Source organism: Amborella trichopoda, chromosome 4 (genome assembly GCF_054954075.1).
Source record: "Amborella trichopoda isolate Santa Cruz 75 chromosome 4, AtrichopodaSantaCruz75HAP2 v2.0, whole genome shotgun sequence".
In the NCBI taxonomy this organism is placed as follows: domain Eukaryota; kingdom Viridiplantae; phylum Streptophyta; class Magnoliopsida; order Amborellales; family Amborellaceae; genus Amborella; species Amborella trichopoda.
In genome coordinates this window covers 18,655,548-18,670,443 of record NC_142339.1, presented here as the reverse complement: position 1 = coordinate 18,670,443, position 14,896 = coordinate 18,655,548, and the positions used below count along the sequence as shown (strand labels likewise).

Here is a 14,896-nt window from a genome sequence, read left to right as displayed (position 1 = left end):
TGTTTGGAAAGGAATTCTTAATAATAAGTGGGTTTCTGAAACAATATGTTAGATGGGAGATTGGTGAGGGATCAAGGGTGCTCTTCTAGCATGATAGATGGGAGGGAGAAGTACCACTGAAATTAACCTTCCCTCTGGTTTAGAGCACTATGATAAATCCGATGATTACAATTAATGAGGTATTTGATGGGGTTCGGAGATGGTGAATATTATGTATGGGTACAATAGAGTAAATGATGAGTTTATTAATTAGTACTCAGAGTTGCTACACCGGTTGGAGAGAAAGACGATATTCAATGGGGTGAGTGATGAAGTGGCTTGGGAAGCCCAATCGGATGGATGCTTCTCGGTTAAATCAGCTTATGCATTGCTATTTCATGACAGAATAAGATGGAATAGACATACCCTAAGACATACCCTAAGTCTTGGAAAATTCCTCATAAGGTTAAGCTATTCTCATGGGTGATGTTTCAAGGAAAGTCTTTTACTATTGATAATCTTATGAAGAGAGGTAGGATCCTTACAAATATATGTTTATTATGTAAAGAAAGTGATGAGAGTGGGGATCACCTCTTTCTTCATTGTTCATTTACCTATGACATTTGGTGGGGAATATTTTCTTGAATATTGGGAGAGCAGCAGTGCTTTGGGAGGTATGGCTCGAGAGGAATAGGCGAGTCTTCGAAGGGATGTCCATGGAAAAGGATTTGTTGAAAAAAAAGATTTCACATACAATATGGAGATGGCTCTCAGTAATTTAAGAAGGTTTTAGGATTACAAAGGTGGATGTGGAAATTAACTTGGAGATTCTTATGCAGCAGAGGATTACTAAGATAAGGCAAAGAGGTAGATGGGAGACATTGGGTATGGGGAGTATAAAGCTTAATATTGATGGAAGCTTCTATGGCAATCTGGGATCGACAGGCATTGGAGGGGTACGAGAGATCATAATGTTGATATTATTTATCTTTTGCTGGCCTGCGTGGTGAGAAAACAGCTAATGAAGCAAAAATGTTGGCAGTTCTCCAAGGGCTAAAGATTCTAAAGGATAAGAAATATGTTTGTTCCTTGTAGAGTATAAGGGGACTCTTTGAATGTAATAAGTTGGTGCTCAAAGATTTGGAAATCACCTTGGAAGCTGAGGTCACATTGGTTAGAAGTTCTGGATATTTGGGAACTTATTGGATGCATCATTCAGACATGTGCTTCGGGAGGCCAACGATATAGCAGACTCTCATGTGAAGAGGGGTGTTTCTCTTCAGTCTCTCTTAGTTTCTGATTTTGCTTTGATTTAGTTTGTTGTAAATCCACTCTTTTCTAGCAATAATTTTTTTAACATTGTCAAAAAAAGAAGCAAACATATTTTATTTTATCAAGATCTTATATTTTACTTATCCTACTGAAAATATGGGATTTGAAGAGTGTGATATCTAGCATTTGGATGGTGCATCCCCGGGGCGTATGCATGTATTACGATGCAATGTTTTCGTGGTTACGTTAGATTATGTACTTTAATGAGCAAATATAATTTCCTTTCCACAACGTCGTTTTTTATTGTTTTATAGGATTTGAAATGTGTCATTCGTAGGCCTGGCAATGGGTTGGGCTGCCCGTCTTGGGCTAGGGCATCTGGCCAGTGTTTTTCTTTTTCTTTTTATTTATTTATTTCCATCTATTAACCCTGATGCAGACTTGGCTAGGGCACTTTCGGCCCGATCATATAGGGATCCAAGCTGGGCTCAAACCAGGTTCCTAACGCTGGTCATTCCCTTGGATTTTCACTGCCCATTATTTAGGCTGAGTAAAGATTAAACTTTTGACTGCAAAACAATATAGAATATATATATATATATATATAAGAAAATAAATAAAATATAAAGCAATTCAATAGTTTTAATATCGGATAGTGGCGAAAATTTGGTAAAAAGAAGCATTGGACCTTCGCATAAATTTTGCATAAAATCATATAAGATTGTAGAAACCATAAAAAAAATGTACAGAAGTAAACTACAACAATGACCCCAAAATATTTATTGTTCTTTTGGGTAAATAAATAGCAGTTTCTTATAGGTTGAAAATACCCCCTTATCATGTGTGCTTCTCTCACCAAGTTTCAACTTTTTAAATGATGTCAACTGCCATAATGTGTGGCGTACCGGCTTCTAGAAGTTGGTCCAGACTAACAACATTTTTAACTATGTGCCAGTCTGGCACAACCATCTTCATTTCAAACAATGTGCCAGTCCGACACACAATATGCTGGACTGGTTTAGCGCATTGTCAAAATAAAGTCAATGTAGAACACATTGTGATAGACCAAACCATTTAACTTTTGTTTTTCCTTGAGAGAAATATGACTGTAAGAGGGTTGTTATTTTTATCCTAAAAGAAGTAATTTTCTATTTGGGGGTGGTGCAAACCTAAATATATTTTGTGTCAGCTATGTAATTTTAAAAGTATTTGGCGAGTCAAAGGGGTATCTATAATTTTGCCTTAAGCCAATTATGTACAGACGGACAAAAAAGAGAGAGTCAAATTTACTAAAAAATTAGAAGAAATGCTATTTACTGTAGCATTTTTAATTTTTCCAATAATGTCCCTTGGTCTGAAGATACCATCTTTTGACCGGTTGTATTTTATTTTTTATTTTTATTTTATTTTTTTTCGATTGTTTGGGTTGTGTCCTATGTTTTAGGATAATTGCTAACTGGTTTGAGGTCCCCATCATCAGATTCCCCAGACTATGGTATTACACCACATTACAACTGCTCGTTTAAGCTCAATCTAGTTAGTGGCCCGAGGTCCACATCCTCAAACCAACCACACTTTGGCAGTGTGAGAATGGAGACCTCGGACCGCCTGTAATGTGGTGTCAGATGACAATCTGGGCAGTCCAAGGAGAGAGATATTGGACCGCCTGTAATGTGGTGTAACAACACAATCTGGATGGTCTAAGAATGGAGACCTTAGACAGGTCGCCAACAGTCTTAAAACATAGGATAGATCCCAGATAATCAAAGAAAATTAAAAAAAATATTAAAACTGGTTCAAGGATAGTATCCTCGAGATCGAGGGGCATTGTGGAAAAAAATTTAAAAATACTACAGTAAAGGACCTACCTTGTAATATTTTAGTAAATTTGACTTTTCTATTTTTTGGGTTAGTAAAGATGACGAGCCCCTACCCATTTTTTTAAATCGTTAGTGATTTTTTAATGCATTAGGTGAGAATGGAAGCTTAGACTTTAGATGGGGTACAAGTGGTGCTACCACCATGATCCTAAGCCCGTTCTCAAATTTAACCTATTTTATATTAGGATTGTATGCAATGAGACTAATTACCTTTGATAAAAGATGGTCATAACTACTTACAACCATCCAATGTGAAATTTGATAGCTTGGATGTGTCACAAAGTTTGAAAAAAAAAATTTTGAAGTTTGAGCTTTGTCAATGGAATAATTGCAACCACCCAATTTCACACTCAAAAATCAAGATTAATGTGACCACCATGTACCAAATGTAAATAGTCTAATTCTATACTTTTCCTTTTATATTTTACTTACTTTTTATATCCGTACGTAATTAGCTATTTTGCCTCCACGTTTTTTTTCATACACAAAACCACATTTAATGGTGGTGGTCACGAGGCATGAAACTAGACCGGGACCCTATGGAGAGAGAAACTTTTGGATATAGCACGTCTCATGTGGGATCCAACAAAATGGAATTAGGGGATCTTACTACCTCCTAGCTACAATTCCAATAAGAATATGATTCAAATTTAGCAATTGATCAAGGCATGAGCCATAACGATCGTCCATGAAGCAAACAATTACCCCTTGAACCATAACCAACAACAAATTTTGTCGTAACACAAATATCTTGCTAAACCACTGCTAGCATAACCATCTTTGATTAGAAAAAGGATGAGCTCAGATCCAACATATGTTCTCTAGATATCTAGGAGGGATGGACTGAAAATTAAGGGCAAATCATATGTTAATGGTGGCCTTAATTAACGGATGGCTAGATAATTAACCCAAGAGAATTATTGTGTCACATATTGTTAATGATTAAGTTGCAAGGTGTACCTAGTATATTCTTTTCTCGGGTAGTTTACTGGTGGGAATCAAACTTAATATACAGATAATTGATATATTTGATCCTTTTAAGATTGATATTAGGTGTTTCTCTCAATTTATGAGGCTGTAATATGTCGCTTCCATATGGAAATGGGTTCCACATGACATGCTTATTACCCAACTCCAAATAATTTGGGAAAATACTATGATGATGATGACATGTATATTACATGTATTCAAAATGCCCATCAATATTCAACGATTCGACATGATATAAACTACTTAAATTGCTGGTGTGCACGTGGTGCTGGTGTGCACGTGGCATTGGATATTTGAATCACCTTTTCATCAAAGAACAAAAAGCCCTAGTTCAAACATCCAATGTCTAAATCATGGGTAAATGGCGAATTCAAAAATACAAAAACGCGGTATTTCAGCATAAAATAGAAAATATAAAGATCAACATAAAATAGAAAGTGTGAAGGATTTATGTATGACTTTCTTTAATTAAAAATATATATGAGATTTTTTTTGTAAATTCCCTTAATGAAAAACTACAGCTTAAGTGATAAACTATAGCTCAAGTCCAAGCTAGTGTTGGATATAATGATATCTAAAATCACCCACATAAGGAAATCCCATATTATGTATAATTGAGATTGATATTGATTAGTTTTCTAAAGGAAATATAAATAAAAAAAGATTAGGACTCTTGCATATATCTCTTGGTTTATGAGATATGTGTAACATCCATAAGATGTTTCTTATTTAGTGTAGAATACTAACCTTATATATAGGATAAAAGAAGAAATTATATGTATACCCTATTTGGATCACCATATAGGAAAAGATAGTTTCCTCTAGAGAGAGGGGCAGCAGCCTCCTGTGCATGAAGGGCAAGGCCTCCTTTTAGAGAGCATGTTATGCACGGAAACTCTAAACCCAATGCGTTGATTTTTGGTAAAAAAAGTACGAGAAACATAGAATAAGAAACAAGCAAAAAAAATAAAGCATGAAAGAACAAATAGAAGAAGAACACCAGAATTTACATGGTTTGTCACATATGTAACTACGTCTACGGGCACGGCAAATTGAAATGTACTATATCAATGAAAGTTACATAATGGATCTTGCAATATAGAACTACCTCTCTAACCCTTGACAAAACCTGTAGGGTAAACTCTTTTAAGCCACTCTCCCAATCGACACCACATGCCATTCTTTTTTCTCATTACTTCTGGCAACCATTACCGACAACATCGGATAGAGACGAGAGAGCAACAAGAAACTGATTTTCTCTCAGATTAAAAAGGGAAACTATCTAAAATCTCTATGAAAACCTCTTCTATATAAGAAACCATCATCTTAATTTACATGAGGTACTATTGCAATGTTTCTTTCTATATGAAGCTATCTTCTCTCTAAAAAGAGGTCTTGCCTCTCTTACATAGGAGGCCCCTGCCTCTTTCTCTAGAGGAAACTACCTTTCCTATATGGTGACTCAAATAGGACTTACACATTATTATTTTCCCTTTCATCCCATATATATAAGTTTAGAAATCCACACTAAATAGAAAACTTTCTATAGATATTACATATAACTAAAAAACCAAGAGATATATCCCATACTCCTAATCTTTTTGGATTTCTATTTCATTTAGTATACTTATCAATATCAATCTCAATCCCGCATAATATAGGAGTTTCTTATATGGGTGATTTTTGGTATCACTATATCCAAGGAAACCGACCTACCTTTCAAATGTAGAATTAGTATTGCCCCTCAAAAATCCATCGGAAAATGTTGTTTTAAAGTTGAAACCCTCTAATTGATCATCTCGATGAAAAAAAAAGAATTCGAGTGCTAGAAATACTGCACTTGCAACACATTATCTAAACTCTCTATTTTGAAGATTTTTCATATGTTTATAAATTTACTATATTTGAACTATTTTTTGAGTTTAACATTTTATAATTAGAATTGAAAATAGATTTTCAGGCAATCTTAAGAATTTTTTACACAGAAATTACATTTTATAATAAAATTTGGAGATGCGCCTTAATTGGATTGTTTGAGGCTCAAACCACACCCATACTACAATAGACGATCCAAATTTTTATTATAAGACAATATGGACGGCGCATTTGCAATCCCAATTTTGATCATGAATAGAAACAAATGAAATATTCACTTGCAATGAGGGAAGTGCCACATTACATATGGTCTCTTATGAAATTGAGTATATCTTATCCCATTTCTCAGCTTTCTAATTAGAAAAGATAGAGATGGGATTACTCGTGTCACAATGCCATGTTAAAATAATTTTTTAATATTTATTTTAATATATTTTTTATAACATTCCATAGAGTAGTTTGGGGCATTGCCTCTGATTTCCCAAGTGCACCCAAAAAAAAAAAAGGAAAAAAAAGATGAAAATATTTGGCCAAGAGCTCACTCAAGTTTCAAGGGATTATTATTATTATTATTGTTCTTCTTCTTCGTCTATTGCCGATTGTTTTTACTACTATTACTATTATTGTTATTATTATTATTATTATTATTATTATTATTATTATTATTATTATTATTATTATTATTATTATTATTATTATTATTATTATTATTATTATTATTATTATTATTATTATTATTATTATTATTATTATTATTATTATTATTATTATTATTATTATTATTATTATTATTATTATTATTATTATTATTATTATTATTATTATTATTATTATTATTATTATTATTATTATTATTATTATTATTATTATTATTATTATTATTATTATTATTATTATTATTATTATTATTATTATTATTATTATTATTATTATTATTATTATTATTATTATTATTATTATTATTATTATTATTATTATTATTATTATTATTATTATTATTATTATTATTATTATTATTATTATTATTATTATTATTATTATTATTATTATTATTATTATTATTATTATTATTATTATTATTATTATTATTATTATTATTATTATTATTATTATTATTATTATTATTATTATTATTATTATTATTATTATTATTATTATTATTATTATTATTATTATTATTATTATTATTATTATTATTATTATTATTATTATTATTATTATTATTATTATTATTATTATTATTATTATTATTATTATTATTATTATTATTATTATTATTATTATTATTATTATTATTATTATTATTATTATTATTATTATTATTATTATTATTATTATTATTATTATTATTATTATTATTATTATTATTATTATTATTATTATTATTATTATTATTATTATTATTATTATTATTATTATTATTATTATTATTATTATTATTATTATTATTATTATTATTATTATTATTATTATTATTATTATTATTATTATTATTATTATTATTATTATTATTATTATTATTATTATTATTATTATTATTATTATTATTATTATTATTATTATTATTATTATTATTATTATTATTATTATTATTATTATTATTATTATTATTATTATTATTATTATTATTATTATTATTATTATTATTATTATTATTATTATTATTATTATTATTATTATTATTATTATTATTATTATTATTATTATTATTATTATTATTATTATTATTATTATTATTATTATTATTATTATTATTATTATTATTATTATTATTATTATTATTGTTATTACTATTATTGTTATTACTATTATTGTTATTATTATTATTATTATTGTTATTGTTATTATTATTATTATTATTATTGTCCCTATGAGATGTGTGCACACCCCAAATTTTGTTATAGAATGATTTATAAAATAAAAACTGAAAAGTAAAGTACTTTGAGCCATTTGATCAAGAACTGGCATTGAAAGTCCAACATGTAAAACTTACCCTTAGAAAAAGAGAAACATACATGCACATCGCTAAAATTTACATTATTCATATTTCCCAAAAACTTTAAGGTAATGAACATCTTTTATAATTTTTTTTAAATGAACAAATCACCTATATTTTTTATCTTCAAGATGATAAACTGTACATTATCTTAATTTTGTGCCAGTTTGGATGTCAAATAAAAAAAATTGTTATCCACTAAAATTACAATTTTTTAAATACTAATTGCAAAAAATACCAAGCCTTTTTTTTTTTTTTATAAAACCGTTTGGGTGTTAAAGTCCATTTCTTTGTGCGATTTTCTCCCTCAACAAGAAGGCGATTTACAAGTGGAGGAGGTGGAAGCTCAATGAAAACTCTGCAAATATCTCCCTCAACGAGAACGGAATTTACAAGTAGAAGTCATGTGTTTAACTCTGAAAGTTGCAAGGAGAGAGAATGCAGACATTGAAGAAAATGGTGAATAAAATTGGGTTTTATGGAAAAAGATTGGTTTTATTGGGGTTTCCACAGGTGGAAGAATAATCATTTTAGCTATTATCTGTTCAAGCCACAATGCTCACTACAACGATAAAAATGGAAACTTAAACCCCCAGAAACTCTTCAAACTATGGTCCATTGGAGTCGAAGAGAGCTCTGAAATTCTAGAAAACTAAAAACCTAGAAATTTCCCCAATGAGGTATGTTATTAATGCTTTTAACGAGAGATTTGAAACCCTAAAATCTTTCTGTCAAATATTTGCCATGCAAAGAGATCTCTGAGGCGGCAACTCTCTGGCAAGAAATTCAATAATGTAGACCACGACAAAAATATCAGAACGAGAAAGAGAAAAATGCCAGCCATAGATGGCTTCATCGAAGCTCAAAACAATCTTTTTACAATGCTTTGATTGTAAAATTGTGAAGCCCTCGGGCTTCGATTCTTCTCAATACTTTGCCCTAGAAATCCCCTAAGACATCGAAACACAAGATACCTGGAAACCCTATCTTGTTTCTCCCATTCACGTGGCAGGTCAGAATGCAATGTTTTTTATGCCATTTTAGAGAGAGAAAGAGGAGCCCTCAAGACACTCGTTCTAGAGAGAGAAAGAGGAAGGCTTGAAATACTGGTTCTAGAGAGAGAAAGAGGAGCTCTTGAGATACGGGTTCTAGAGAGAGAAAGAGGACCTCAATAATTGGTTTTGTAGAGAGAAAGAGGAGCTCTCTCACTTGCAGTAGTTCAGAGAGAGAGAGAATAGATTTCGTGTTGAAGAAGAGGGAGAGAGTAGATTTGGGGTTTTCAAAGTTTCACCGTATGAATTGTTGGGTTACAGGGTGGGGTTTGCATGGGGTGAGAGAGCCACACTTTCATATAAAAAAAAATTCAAGTTTAACTTGAATTTTTTTTATAGTAACTTTTGCCTTGATACTGCAGTATTTTTTATTTCAATCTAAAAATCTAGTAAAATCTTGTGATTGTCCAAACGGTTCAATCTGTTTCACAAGATTTTTGGATTGTAATCCAAAAATATTGCAATTTTGGGTACATCCAAACTACCACTAGGTTATTCTTTTTCAATTTTGGATATTCAAAAATTCAAAAATCTGAAATTTAGGTTCCACCTAATTTTCGATATTAAAAATCCAAGCTTTGAAATTTTGAGTATTCAGAATATTGGAAGTTCATGTATTAATTAATGATATTATTCAATTGTACTTTTAAATTTTTAAGTATAAATTTAGTCTCACTTTGTTTTACTAATTGATTTCTTAATGAATTTGGTCCTTTAATACTACGCTCATAAAATAGAATTATTCTAATGTTACTTAAACATAATGGTAATTAAAAGGAAATCAAATGTTAAATTTCATATTCTTTGGAAGGCAGAGAGAGAATCAAAGGTTCTTGCAGAAATTTCATTGTTTTTGGTGGCAGTGGGAAAAAAGTGCCAATATAGATCCAGGTAACTCTAGGTATATGCTACGTGTTTAGTCCTTGATTATCAGCTGCTAAAGCTGTTATTTGCAACACAAGTGTGTTGGTATGAAAGGAGAGATTCGAGGATAAAGGAGATCATGAACTCAGTGATGCCAAAAGAACCTCTGGTGGAATTCACGTCTCTTGATGCAGATATCATATATAGTATGCTCGATGCCCGCATTCATGGCTCGAACAATAAACAAAGAGAGATTCTCTTTATCTTCAACTCGCTGTGCTCAGAATTCGGGATCTTGTCCTGATGTGTAGATCGGTCAATTTCACCCACTTCTTTTCTTCCTTCCCAAGCTGCCATATCTTCACATCTATCGCTCCATAATCAAGAACCAGGCACACCTGTCCTCCCCACTCGATCAATTTGTGAAAGGATGTGTCACATGAATTACAAGGAAGAGGAATTCGTACCTTTTCTTTCGAGTTCATGTCGAAAGTGAACATGACACACTTGATGAATTTGTCCAAGATATAGTATGCACAGTCAACACATTAAGTCGAACCCTCATATGTGAGCTGGAATGGAATCACAACGCTCTTCCAAAGTTATGTTTTAGATCTAAACAAGGAATACTCGGAATGCCTGAAATTCAAGATTTGTACCAATATCTTGAAACTCTAGTTTGCGGGGTCGAAGAAAAATGCTTTAATATTTTGATAAGAATCAAACTTTCGAACTGCTACATACTTACTTCTAGCAGGATTATAGACTACAGTGGTTGCGTGGTCCAGATAGGCCTTGCAGCACATGACTCCATTACTGCAGATTAAATGCTCAACGCTCTCCTACTGGTGGCTTAAACAGTTTGAGTCTCTGTGGTTTGATATACCTGAGACTCAAAGTGTAAAGGAAAAACTAGCCGGAGTATATAGAGATTAGGGCGATGCAACTCAAGGGATGCGAAGGTGCAGAAACAGAATGAACTCGAGGAAAGTGGCAAGAGGACAAATGCTCATTCAATGATCTTTAAATGCACTATGTCGTAGAGACAAAATCCATCTGGAAAGCAGCAAGAATCCGAACTGCGACATCATATGGAATGTCATCAAGTGAGAGAGGCACCATCCTGGTGTTCATTTTCTTTATAGAAAGGAGACAACAACTTCATCTGAGAACTTGTAACATGTTTTTCTTTTGAGAAAGCCAACTTTTGAGAAAGCCATTCTGATTTGAGTTATATAAATTGCGATTAATGCTCATCTGTTTGAATGAAAGTATTGAAATTTTTTCTTATCTTTAGAATCTAAACTAATAGAGAGAGTTTGTTTCTAGAAAGAGAAACTCATGAACTTAAAAAATAAAGCAATGGAAGGAGTTTGTTTTTAGAGGGAAAAAATAACTCATGGAATGTGTTTTTAAAGAGGATGAGAGAGAAACTCCAAAACTTAGGCTAGTATTAAGGGAGAGAGTTCATCAAGGAAAGCGTGGTCTTTTGTAAAGTATATGTATATAAGTCGAATGTAATTTAACTTGCACAATTTGGGTTCTTTCTTTTGGGTAAGTGTACAATTTGGGATCTGAGTTGAACTTAAAGATAAAATTGGAAGTGCTATCTTATCTTATCCTAAAATTACTCTTAAATCAACATAGTAAATGTAGGGAGAGAGGATTTGGTGGTTTTTTCTTTTGTGTTTCTTGTATGAAAGAGAAGCTTTGGTGGTTTTCGTTTTCTTGTGGTGAGAGAGAAAGATTAGGCACGTCCACGACAAGTAGGTGTCCTAGATTTAAGAGATATGATTGGGTTAAAGTTTGTTAAGCACCAATAAGTTTCTTATTTGGAGTGGTAGTCTTTTTTTTTTTTTTTTTATTGTTATTCATTAATATAAAGAGATATACTCCAGTATTACATATATAAAGAAGAAACACAGGGTGAGAAACCCTACTTCAAAGAAAGATCAAGCACCACTCTCTAAACATAAACAATCACTAAAAATTGAAGACCCTGTATCTAGAAGCTTGGAAATCTCGTTATCCACTGAAGCAAGGAAGCCTATTCTTCTCTGATCCTCGAGTCCAAGCCTCGCCAACTTGAAACCACACCACAGCACCATCCCTCTGCAGGAATCATCATGCCGAGGTTGGGGCGACACCCAGACGATGCCCAAATAATGGCGGCATAAATAAGAAGATGGCTAAACTAGAGGGCAAAAGTTTGGGTGTAAAAGATACTACAATAGGGGAGAGTGTGGGAAGAAGAACCGGAGAGGGTGGGAAGAAGATCTAAAGAGGGGGCAGATGAAGAACCAAGACAATGAGATAGAGAAACAGATCACTGACAACTCTTCTAGGATGCTGTATAGGGCAGAATTGAATATCTTACTTCCCAGAAGAAAAAAAACCTCAACAAGGGAGAAGTGGCTTTCAGCAAGGGCAATCCTGTCTTGGGCGTTAATCAAGAGAAGCAAAACTCTCCATGACAGGGGAAAAAGCGGCCTTCAACAAGGCCTATCCTGTTTTGGCCGTTAACCATAAAAGACCTAAAACAAGGTCTATGATCCCCATAAGGTAAAACCCCATCTTAGGGGTTAGCGTACCAAAAGGAGGTGAAAGTCGAGGAAAAGAGATAGAGTGCAGGAGCGGTAGAAGATCTACGACGAAGGTTGGAGATGGGAAGAGGTGGAAAGAAGGGAAGATTGGAGATGGGAAGAGATGAGAAGAAGCGCGAGAGGAAGGCTTAGGACAATGGGCTGGAAAACCTAACCTCAAGGGAAGAGAGAAAAAGAGAGAGAGAGAGAGGGGTAAGGCTAGAGAAAGAAAGCGAGACAAAAGCTAGATCTGCTTTGCCGGAGTCTAGATCTGGCCCACAAGAGGCTAGATCTGACTCAGAGGAGGCAAAATCGGGAGGAATAACTGGCTGTTGCCGCTGCTCTTAGGCGGTGGCTGCTTCTGCAAGGCGATGGCTATTGTTGCTGCTAGGTGGTGGAGGCGGTGGCTCTCTCTCTCAAGGCAGCAGCGGTGGCAGCTGCGGCTGGGCGGTGGTGGTGCTTGCTATTGCTTGTAGGCGGTGGTGATGATGATTGCTGGTTTAGGGTTTAGGCGGTGGTTGCTCCGTATCCTTTATGCAAGGTTTGTAGTGGTAGTCTTTTCTCGTTCCTTATAAATAATGTAGTATACAAGTTGATTTATTCACTAAACATAAACAAAAAAAAGTCAATACATTATCTATCAAAATAAAAAAAAAAAGAAAATCAAGAAATTATTCACCAAAACAAAAACTAAAAAACGAATATTGCTATTATGCGAATGTCAATTCACAAAAACCAGGACAGAGACAGATCAAAGAAACTAATATTCATCTTGAGAGGAATTCTTTTTTTCATCCAACCATCCAATAATCCACAAAAAAGAATATAACATTATGGCTAGCTCTTCTTTTTTTCTTTTTTTTTTTATAGAGTACCGATCAGAGTGGAGGGTGGTACATTATGTTGAGGGCATCCGCCTCCCTTATCATCCATACGCCAAACCCAACTAACGTTACAACTAGCTGAAAAAGAATACAAAACAAAGTACAAATATCATCAAATATAAGAAGAGCAAGAAGATAATAATAGAGGGAGAGATAGAGAGAGAAAGAAAAAGGAAGAAGACTATAAAGTGAGAGAAGACGCAAAGGTTCATGAGAGAGAGAGTGTGTGCATATAGTGGCAAAAGGAAAATCTAACTCCATGAATGGTGAGCAATGTGCAAATCCAAAACAACTCTTCCTAAGAAGAGTAAGAGAAAAGAAAACCAAAAAGAAAGAACAGAAATAAAATAAAATAAATTAACACACAACTAGATGAGGAAGAATACGAGTTAGAAAAAAAAAATGGACATACCTAAAAAATGGCTTACTCGTATTCTTCTTCTTACTCACTCTAACCAAGTTCAGAATATAGCATGCAATAGTCTGATTTAATCTTCAACGTGTGAGGCCATATGACGTATTTATAAAAGTAGGTGGTCTAAACTTCTATTAAGATTAGGTCACACAATAAATCCCGCTCTGTTCTATATTCTTACTATTTAACCTATCTCATCTCCATCTATCTCGTATGCTCAAATCCTCTCTCTCTCTTATGTTCTTACCCTGTATCCAATCTCATATCTCGTACGGATTTTTTATCCTTTGCATTTTTCTATCAAGAGAGGGTCTAAGACGATTGGGACACTAACTTAGAGAGACAGAGAGAGGAAGTCCGTGTGGTGGGACATAGGAAGTTTATGTACGGATCAAGCAAAATGAATGGAATTGTGTATATTTTCACAAATTTGGTAGGGATGTCCTTCTTTTTGTACGTTTTTTATTTTTTCTTATTTTGCTATTTCAAACATTGAACAACTTTATCTTTTTTTATTTTTGGGCATTTATGGGGTCGTATGCAGTGTTTGCATACTTGGCCGGTCCAACTGGGAACCGGCCGATCAAACGGAAACCGGGCGCTGGTCGATGTGGCTTTGACCAGTTTTGGTGGTTCTGCCAGGTATTTCAAAACAAAATTTAAAAAAATATAAAATCCTGAAAAATAAGGGATTGGTTTGTAATGCCTTTTCTAATGTCTTTTTATCATTTTGACAAAGATTGGAAAGTGCTTAGGCAATGAATACTTATTTTTACATTTTTCCATTTTTTTTAAAAGTTTGAAAAATACCCTTAGGCACAAATGGATTTTTTTAAATCCATTTGTTTCACAACTTTTTAACTTCGTTTTGTTTAGTCATGCGTTAAAATATTTTTAATATTTTTAAAATTTTCTTGTATTTTTGTATTTTTTATTTTTTTAATACTTTTTGAATTGGCCAAGACCTGCATGGTTAAGCCAATTAAACTAATTGGTTTACCGATTTATCGAACCATGCCCTTTTGGCAGTTTCCAAGGCCAGTTCAATTTTTCGAACACTGATATGATGGATACGATGTCAGATCTATGCCATTTGCAACATGAAAT

At 32.8% G+C, this 14,896-nt stretch overlaps 1 long non-coding RNA gene across 2 annotated transcripts; it reads right to left on the bottom strand.

Annotated features, from left to right (window-relative positions):
* Nucleotides 1-9,863: 9,863 nt before the first annotated feature.
* Nucleotides 9,864-13,872, bottom strand: LOC148782336 (uncharacterized). 2 transcript variants are annotated; one of them, XR_016053317.1, is made up of 3 exons: nucleotides 13,787-13,872; nucleotides 10,376-13,452; nucleotides 9,864-10,306 (listed from the first exon to the last, which is right to left on the bottom strand). It is a non-coding gene; the product is annotated as an uncharacterized LOC148782336 (long non-coding RNA). The 2 variants fall into 2 exon arrangements; XR_016053316.1 differs by having other exon boundaries at nucleotides 9,864-10,547; nucleotides 10,657-13,452.
* Nucleotides 13,873-14,896: the final 1,024 nt, after the last annotated feature.